Genomic DNA, 9,668 nt, shown 5'->3' with positions numbered 1-9,668 from the left:
TGGTCTCGAACTCACAGAGATCCGCCTGCCTCTGCCTCCCGAGTGCTGGGATTAAAGGTGTGCGCCACCATCGCCCAGCTTACTTTTTCTTTTTTATACATTATTTAATACATTTTCCATATACAATCCATATAAGAAGTTGGGTATGGTGTTAACCTTTTTGAAGATGGCGCTTACTTTGTACCTGAGGTTGGCTTCTACACACCTTAGTAACCTCCCTAGGCAGGCATCACTGTACCCATCTAATCTTTCTAATAATTTGAACAAAAGGAAAGATGAAGGGCTTTGAGATTTTGATCTGAAATAGATTAGGAGATTTGTTGTAATAGGGGAGCGCAGGCTGCTTTTTGTCCCGGCTAACTTTTACACCCGAAATAATTACACGGAAACTTTATTCATTTAAACACTGCCTGGTCCATTAGTTCCAGCCTCTTATTGGCTAATTCTCACATCTTGATTAACCCATTTCTAATAATCTTGTAGTACCACGAGGTGGTGGCTTACTAGGAAGATTCTAACCTACGTCCATTTCGGGCCAGAATTTCACGTTGTCTGCCTGACTCCCAACATCTGTTCGGTCTGTTCCACCTATCTAAGCTGCTGGCCTATCAAAAGGCCAAGGCAGTTTCTTTATTTGACCAATGAAAGTAACGTATAGACAGAGGGCCCTCCTACTCCAGAGACTCCTTACAATTTGTTTATTAAATGCATTCTTACTGACCAGCATAAATTTTCTGAAGGATTTAAGGGATTTGCTCTAAAAATATAGTACTCTATAGAGTATTCTTTATGTAATACTTGAAGATGACGCTGGAAACTAATGCTGTAGCACAGACTTTTGACAGTATATATATAAAACTGTCCCCTCTGAAACATGAAAATACTTGAAGTAGCATTTATGTTTTATATATAGTATTGGCATTTTAAATTGTAGTATTATTTGGTTTCATGACCATTAGTCATTAACCTTTTCAGAACTTTTATCTTAAATGCTAATTAGCAAGATTTACCCGTTATTTAAAATAGATTTTAAAAGAAGAATGCTGTAGGTGGTGGGTGGCATGGATGATACTTTTTAAGACAGTATGGTATCTTTGGGAATATGATTGTTTAGTCACAGAATACCGATCTGAGAATACCGCATTAACCTTGTAAGTATTGAAGATATGAAAACAGCCCATAATTAATATGAGCCTAGTCTGTTAATATTTGTTTACCCTTATGTTTTATAACTTTTTTTAAAAAGTGAAAAAATAAAAATAGATGACAATATAGAAAGTGATGATAGTGAATTTAGCCAGGTTTCAATCTAATGATTACTTTTAGTAATTATGAAAGTATGTACTAGGAACAACAGTGAGTAATTAATATGCATCATGTCATTTAAGTTCCTTAAGATGTAGATAGTATTAATCTCATTTTACAGATTATTTTAATAGAATTAAAAGATGCTCTGACTTCTCCAGTCACAGAAACTGATTTCATTAGAGATCTGTCTGACTCCTAATCACAGTGCCGTACTGCCTTTCTGTAACAGGGGCACTTTGAAAAGGTGAATTGCAAGAAGTTCCCTGTACCTACCAGGCATTTGCATAAAAGCTGCATGTTAATTGGTTAGGTTCTGACATGACAGTACAGACAAAATAAAAATTCAGTTAAGTTAAAAGTGATCTTTGTTCTTGAGTTCTCAGTAGTCCTCATTGTCCGCTATGTAAGTCCGGTTTTATCCCATGCTTTTTCAGACCCAGGCTAGCTGGTCTTGGTGAGTTCCCGAAAGATCATCCCCATTGTCTCAGTGTGTGGGTGTACCCCTCGCGGTCCTGAGTTCCTTGCTCGTGCTCCCCCTCCTTCTGCTCCTGATTTGGACCTTGAGATTTCTGTCCAGTGCTCCAATGTGGGTCTCTGTCTCCTTTCATCGCCTGATGAAGGTTAATATTCAGGAGGATGCCTATATGTTTGTCTTTAGATTCACCTTCTAATTTAGCTTCTCTAGGATCGCGAATTATAAGCTCACTGTCCTTTATTTATGTCTAGAAACCAAATATGAGTGAGTACATCCCATGTTCCTCTTTTTGGGTCTGGCTTACCTCACTCAGGACAGTGTTTTCTATTTCCATCCATTTGTATGCAAACTTCAAGAATTCCTTGTTTTTTACTGCTGAGTAATACTCTAAAATGTATATATTCCATACTTTCTTCATCCATTCTTCCATTGAAGGGCATCTAGGTTGTTTCCAGGTTCTGGCTATTACAAACAATGCTGCTATGAACATAGTTGAGCATATACTTTTGTTGTATGATAGGGCCTCTCTTGGGTATATTCCCAAGAGCGGTATTGCTGGGTCCAGGGGTAGGTTGATCCCGGTTTTTGATCCTACTGCACATACTGGCTTTGGGGGAGCCTAGGCAGTTTGGATGCTCAACTTACTAAACCTGGATGGAGGTGGGCGGTCCTTGGACTTCCTACAGGTCAGGGAACCCTGATTGCTCTTCAAGCTGATGAGGGAGAGGGACTTGATCGGGGGAGGGGGAGGGAAATGGGAGGCGGTGGCGGGGAGGAGGCAGAAATCCTTAATGAATAAATAAATTTAAAAAAAAAAGAAAAATAAAAAAAAAGTGATCTTTGAAGTGATTTTAAATTCTCCTAAGATGGTTGGCTGCCACAGAGACAGTTTCTATTTGGAGCTGTGGCGAAGGAACACTATGTGTTGTGTCCCCCGTAGCAGGAGGCCCACCCTGCAGCAGTGCAGACGAAGGCGGTGGCACTGAGATCCACTGACTGATGGTTTGCTTTTCATGTTATGTTTCTTTCCCTTTGCATTTTACAGAGTGAATAGTTGGTGTTTTCTTCTTTCACTCTAACAACTTTATTCTTGTGGGGAGAAAAGGTTGAGAGGTCTTATGGGGGAATTGTGTGTGATGGAGGTAAGCATGTGCAGGTGCCCATGTGCATGTGAGCCTGTGCGTGTAGAGGCCAAAGAATAACTTCGGGTGTCATTCCTCAAACCCTCTCTTGCTTTTTGAGATAGGGTCTCTCATTGAGACCTGAAGTTCACTGATTTGCTAGACTTGCTGGTCAGTGAGTCTCAGGGATCTGCCTGTCTCTACCTCTCTAGCATAGGGAAACAGTATCATCTCTATCTTTTTAAAAATTTATTTCTTTACATTTTTGAGATTATTATATAATTACATTTTTTTCCTTCCTCCAAGCCCTCCCATTTATCCCTCCTTGTTCTTTTTCAAATTCATGTCTTCTTTTTTCATTAATTGTTCTTACATATACACATGTGTGTACATATACATGTATGTTTCTATGTTTATATGCGTGCATTCTTAAGTTCATAACTACAACCTGCTCAATATGTATAATGCTGCCTGTATGTGTGTTTTCAGAGCCCACCATTTGGTGTTAGATAACCAGTTGGTGTGCTCTTTCCTGGGAGGACTATTTCTCCTGCTGTCAGCATTCCTTCTGTGGCTGTAATTCTTTGTGTAGGGTTGGGGCCTCCTAGGCTACCCTCACCCCAAGCCCCATTAGCTGTCTGTTGGTGAAACTTTATGGACGTACTTTCTAGCATTACTAGTAGACACAGTTTAACGGCAAACTCCTGATTCTCTGGCTCTCACAATTTTTCCATCCCCTTCTTTCACAATGACCCCAAGCCTTAGATAAAGGAATTGTATTGTAGAAGTCTCTGTTGGGACTGGGCTCTGCAGCTCTGCATTTTGTTGGTTGTAGTTTTCTGTAATCATCCTGGTCTATTGCAAAGAGAAGTTTCCTTGAGATTTCTGATGAGTACTGTACTTATCTGTGAGTGTAAGGGTAAATATTTAGAATGTGGTTAGACACTCATCTTTTTACACACCCATCCTCATGCATGTGTGGTAGATGCTTTACCAACCAAGCCACCTCCTCTGCCACATTTAAAGATTCTTAAAGATAAGATTTCACCCATTCTTTTTGTATGTCTAATGAGAGTACATATCTCTTCCTTTGTTTCTTTCTGTGAATTTACTCTTTTATTGACTCTAAAAAATGCAATATTCATCTTTGAGTCTCTGTGCTAAACAGCTTCCTCATCTTCAAAGATCTTAGAATTTGCAGAGAGAAGTTGGCTAAATTTGTGTCACTATCCACTGAAGTCAAATTTGATATAGTTCGAGGAAACATTATAGGGCAGTACATTCTGGAGTTTGGGTTAGTCCTGTTTGTCTAAGGGCTTGAATGGATGAAATGATTAGTATCTTTATCTCAGAGAGGAAGATGTTTAATTTCCTACCATTTCCACCAATGAGTATTTGAAACTCAAATCATTGCTGATGGTTGTTCCCTAAGGACCATTATGAAATGAGGATCTCAGTGTAAAGGGTTGTCTTTGCTTGTAAAGACACAGGAAGTGACGTGCATAAATGTAGTTTAGTTTTCAAAACAATTTAAATATTTTAGCCTTTAATATTGCTACTTTTTGATTGCAGTTATTTTCTTTTCAGAAGTTCAGGATAGCAGTATTTAATAAGTGCATTTCCTACCCTTTTGCACAGAATTTTAATTTAAAAACCTTATATCTGTTGATGGTTTACCCATATGTATATCTGTACCACAAGTGTGCCTGCTGCCTGTGGAAGTCAGAAGAGTGTTGGACCTCTGGGAACTGGAATTACAAATGGTTTTGAATCGCCATGTGGGTGTTGGAAATTAACCCAGGTCCTCTGCAAAAGCAGCCATTACTCTTTAACTGCTGAGCCATGTCTTCAGCTCCTTTAAATTTTTTAAAAAGAATATTTTATATGTGCGTCTATGTCTGAGTATATGTATATGTACCACATGTGTTCAAAGCCCACAGAAGTCAGAAGAGCATCAGATCCCCTGGAACAGAGTTGCAAGTGTTTGTGAGCTACCATGTGGGTTCTGGGAGTCAAACCTGGGTCTTCTACAAGAGCTGTGAGTGCTGTCAACCACGGAGACGTTTCTTCAGCCCTTTTCTACCTTTTTAATAAAACACAGAATTCTTTTCTTGGTTCTGTTTTTTTTTTTTTTTTTTGCCATTTCCCCCTCTTTGTTGAACTGTTCTCTTAAACCATTAAAATATGCCTTCAACTCTACAGTGAGTCCGAGGGAAAGCACAGACAGCTCTCACTACTTAGGGCTTTTCTAGTCCTTCCTTTTCCTGACTTTTAATCAGGTCCTGATTCTGGCTGACTGCTTCTTTCATTTTAAAGCATTTTCCTCCTTAGGTTCTAGTCCTAGTTATGATTTGGATAGTCATTGTGTGCCACTTGGTGTCCCTTTTCTGTATTTTCTTCCATGCAAGTGAAGTTAGTTCAGCTTGTGCCAGTGCCTTCTGTAAATTTTGTTTGGATTCAGTGCCTGCAGCCATCCTCTTAGCTGTAAAGTTGCTAGAACTCACAGCGTTTAAGCTTGGTTCCATTTTTATTTCTTAAGTACCATGATATAGAACATACTTTACATAAATTGTTAATTCTGACTGGTGTCCCACACAACTTATACAGGTAGCAAACCCAGATGTAATATTGGTTATATCTTTTTGGTGTAGTTATTAAGTCTTGCCCAACAGGATGATCTTGACCATCTGCATTATACCATAAGTTATTGAATTTTACACACTTTTTGTTCATGGCCTTTGTTCTAAAACTATTTTAAACAACTGTTTAAGAAATCTATACTAGGTTATTAAACACATGCTCAATTAAAGCATTGTGAATATAAAAGCATAATTTATTATTATAGGTTAATTTTGAAAACTTCATTTTATTTGTACATGGGAAGAAATAGAAATTAGCTATTCTGTCTCTTTTTTTAATTTTTATTTATTTATTTATTTTTGGAACAAGGTCTCACTGTGTAGTCCAGGCTGGCCTGAAACTCAAGAGATCTTGCTTTTGCTTCCTGAGTGCTGAAACTCAAGGCATGCACCACGTACCTTTATCTCATTATTATTGTTCAAAGAGAAAAACAAGACTCACCACAAATGTAAAAGATGTTATAAAGTAAAACTTTGTGTTTTATGTGACAGGCAGTTGTGTCCAGAATTGTGTACAGAGGCAGTTTCTATAGACAGAGCTGTGTGAGCTGCCGTGATGATGAAAAACGCCTATGGTTCCAGCTACTCTGACTTCAGGACAGCTTAGCAATATAGCAAGACTTGATCTCAAAAGCAGGCAGCAAAAATCTGTCAAAAGCCATATAAGTTTTTATTTTTTTATCCCCTCATAAGATTTTAAAAACAATTGAAACATACCAAGTTCTTTTGAATTTGTTTTTAGATTTATTTATTTTATGTGTCTGTGAGTGTCTCCGTGAGTGTGTGTATGTGGACATGTGCATATTTGGTGCTCTTGAAATCCAGAAGAGGCATCAAGGTCTCCTGGAGCTGGAGTTACAGATGCTTGTGAGCTGCCATGCAGGTGGTGGGAATTGAACCAGGGTCCTCTGCAGGAGCAGCCAGTGTTCTTAGTCATGAAGCAGCTCACCAACCCTGAAACATACTGAATTGTTTTTATAAGAAAATTGTTAATGTTCTTGATTAAAGACTGTTTAAACATGAGAGGATTTTTGTCTTTATTCATTGCATTTTTCCTGAGTACCTGTTTTTCTAAACTATTTATAAATTTTCATTTGATATCAGGATATGTACATGTCTATTATGCTTTTTTCCTTCTCTGAGGTTTATTATGAGTATTTCCTACTGATAGCCTCTCCGTTTCATTCCTCTTCAGCTGCAGCCAATCTGATGTTAAATACATCTCATTTCAGTTACTTTATTACTGAGCTCTAAATTTTTCACTAAATTCTTTTCATGGTTCCCAGTTATTTACTGGATTTTTCACTTTATTTTCTGTTTAAAAAACAAACAACAACAACAACAAAAAAACAGACTGTAGTCGGCGTGTAAAAGAATAATTATTATAAAAATATTAACAAAAAACCCAGGAGTACATATTATAAATTTGATGCTGACCTGGTCTAAACAGTGATTTAAAAAAAAAAAAAGAAATTAAGCTAGCGATTTTAAACTCCCACTCTTAAAATCTGCTCTTCACACACATACACACACACGCGTATTTTATTCTGTCATCTGTTTAATAATTTTTGATAGACTACTGAGCATTGAATTGTAAAACACATAGGAAATAATTTGGGGCTGTGGATTTTTGAGGGGGGAGGTTAAGAAAACAATTATAGATTGGCACTGGCCACTTTATTTCTGTCTCATTAACCAAATCTGGGTTATATGGCCTTTTAAAGCTACTATCCCTGGCTATAAGGCTGGCAATATCAGGTTTTGCTGCACTCATGAGTACATTTTCTATAAGACAGTGATTTGTTTTTTCTATAATCCAAATCTATACAGTGATGAGATATGTAAGAAATTTTGTGTAAAAATAATCAGGGAACACTAATTTTTCTGAATTGTTCACATATTCGCCCCCTTCCACCTGAGACAATGATTGGCTATATAGTGTATGTTGACCTTGTACTTGCCTGCTTTCTGCCTCAGCCTCCTGGGTGCCAGGATTACAGATGACAACTCTATGCTCAGTGCAGTTTTGCCTTTTCAACACTGAAAAGCAGCTTTGTGTAATTTAAATTTACATTCACTTTTTACTAAAGGCAGTGCAATAATACTCAGTGTTTTGGTGGATACTGGTGTAGTAATTTGCACATACATGTTTTCAGGTTAACATTACATACCATATTAGTTATTGGTTTTGTAGTTGTTTGGTACAGGGCTCCCTGTGTAGCCCTGGCTGTCCTAGAACTTACTCTGTAGACCAGACTTGCCTTCATCTCAGAGATCCACCTGTCTCTCTCTCAAGTGATGATATTAAAGGTATACATCACCACTACCCAGCTGTAACTGTCTTTGTTTTTGTTTTTTATATAAACCAATTATTATCTTTTTATGAACGTAGACAGTGAAGGCTGGCAAAATGCTTCAGTGGGTTAATCATTTGCAACACAAACCTGACAGCTTGAGTTTTATCTCCAGAATCAACTTCTGACCTCCACACAGCACCATGGTGTGCCAGTGACCACACACAATAATTAATTAATTAATTGATTTTTAGTAAGCAATTAGGTACTGTTAATTGTTTATAAATTATAATTTCCGCCGGACAGTGGTGGCACACGCCTTTAATCCCAGCACTAGGGAGTCAGAGGCAGGTGGATCTCTTTGAGTTCAAGGCCAGCCTGATTTACAAACACTAGTTCCAGGACAGGCATCAATGCTGCAGAGAAACCTTGTCTCGAAAAAAAACACAAAAAAATTATAATTTTCTTAATTTATAAACTGTCCTTCAGTTTTAGTGTTCTTTCCTAATAATATGTGTCTGTCTGTCCTATCTTCAGTATTTTCTTAACCAGGTTAACATACAGTCATGTTATTAACTAATACCAAAGGAATGTTCTCTTGACCATTAGTAGGAATAATTAATATACTAGGTTGGCATGAGTCATTGATAATAATTCCTGGTAGAATTTCATTAAGTATCTTTTATTTCTAGGATTACATACTGTGACTTTAGTTGTGAATACTTTTTCCCCTCTATTTTAATGGTTTTTATTGGCTCAGAAGTACAGTAGATTCTAGACATTTTCTGAGAGACATTTGTAGGACTACAACATGCATGTGTTTTAAACTAGTGAAACTGCTTTAATATGCAGATGTTTGCTCAGTTGTACAGACTGCCTTTCTGGATAAGTAACACACACGTGCTGGCTTGACAGGACATGTGACTTAAAGTTCCAGTTGAGTAATACTAGAAATTACTATGTAGTGTGGACCTTCAAGGCCAGTCTTGAAACACAGAGGTTGTGAATGCTAAATGCAGGAATGGTGAAAGACATAGTTTGTAAGGTATGTGTGATTTTATATCGGTATGTGCCGAGATTTTTCCTGGATTGTTTCTCAGTTTAATTCCAGCTCTACATAACTGCTGATTTTACTCATTGATGCCTTTTGTTTCTTTAGAACTTAATTTTCATGCTCTCTCATTCAGACTTTTGTTGTATTATGACTCATAACTGTTTAGTGTTTGTCACATATTATTCATCTACCCCTGAACTTCATAGCTAATGGTCCTGAGATTCATTCTTGCAAAACAAGTCCCCATAAAGCAGTAAAGCTGATTCAGGTTAGATTCTTTGAACAGTTGTCTAAAAGGGCTCTGAAGAGAAGCCATACCTAGAGAGTAAATACCCTTCCTCTGATAAGATCACTCAGTTCACCAGCCGCTACATTACATCCCAAGAACTCCACTTGGCACTGAGAATTTGTCTTGTCAGCTGTTGGAGGTAGTGTGACTGTGTCTTAGACGTCTGTTTGTTCCCCTGTTTCCATAGTACCCCCTAACAGATATTAAATTGATCATCAGTAATTGATAGAAGTAAGTTTTAAAAAATTGATTCTTACTGTCGTTAATTTACTTTTACTGCTTTAGGAATTAATTTCTTTTTAATTTTTCTAAAAACACAAGTGCCATTTTTAAGGAAAAACTGTGGTCATTGAGGTATATAAACATTATTAAACAGGGCATGAAGCCAGGTAATGTTGGCGCACGCCTTTAATCCCAGCACTTGGGAGGCAGAGGCAGGCGGATCTCTGTGAGTTCGAGACCAGCCTGGTCTACAGAGCTAGTTCCAG

General features: G+C 37.7%; 1 protein-coding gene across 1 annotated transcript in view; it reads left to right on the top strand.

Annotated features, from left to right (window-relative positions):
* The window catches only part of Rasa2 (RAS p21 protein activator 2), a 101,402-nt gene that overhangs the window by 34,143 nt on the left and 57,591 nt on the right, over positions 1 to 9,668 (top strand). The gene's annotated exons all lie outside the window — the stretch shown is intronic.

This window comes from Microtus ochrogaster, unplaced genomic scaffold (assembly GCF_000317375.1).
Source record: "Microtus ochrogaster isolate Prairie Vole_2 unplaced genomic scaffold, MicOch1.0 UNK12, whole genome shotgun sequence".
NCBI classification, from domain to species: domain Eukaryota; kingdom Metazoa; phylum Chordata; class Mammalia; order Rodentia; family Cricetidae; genus Microtus; species Microtus ochrogaster.
This window is presented reverse-complemented; position numbering and strand designations above follow the sequence as displayed.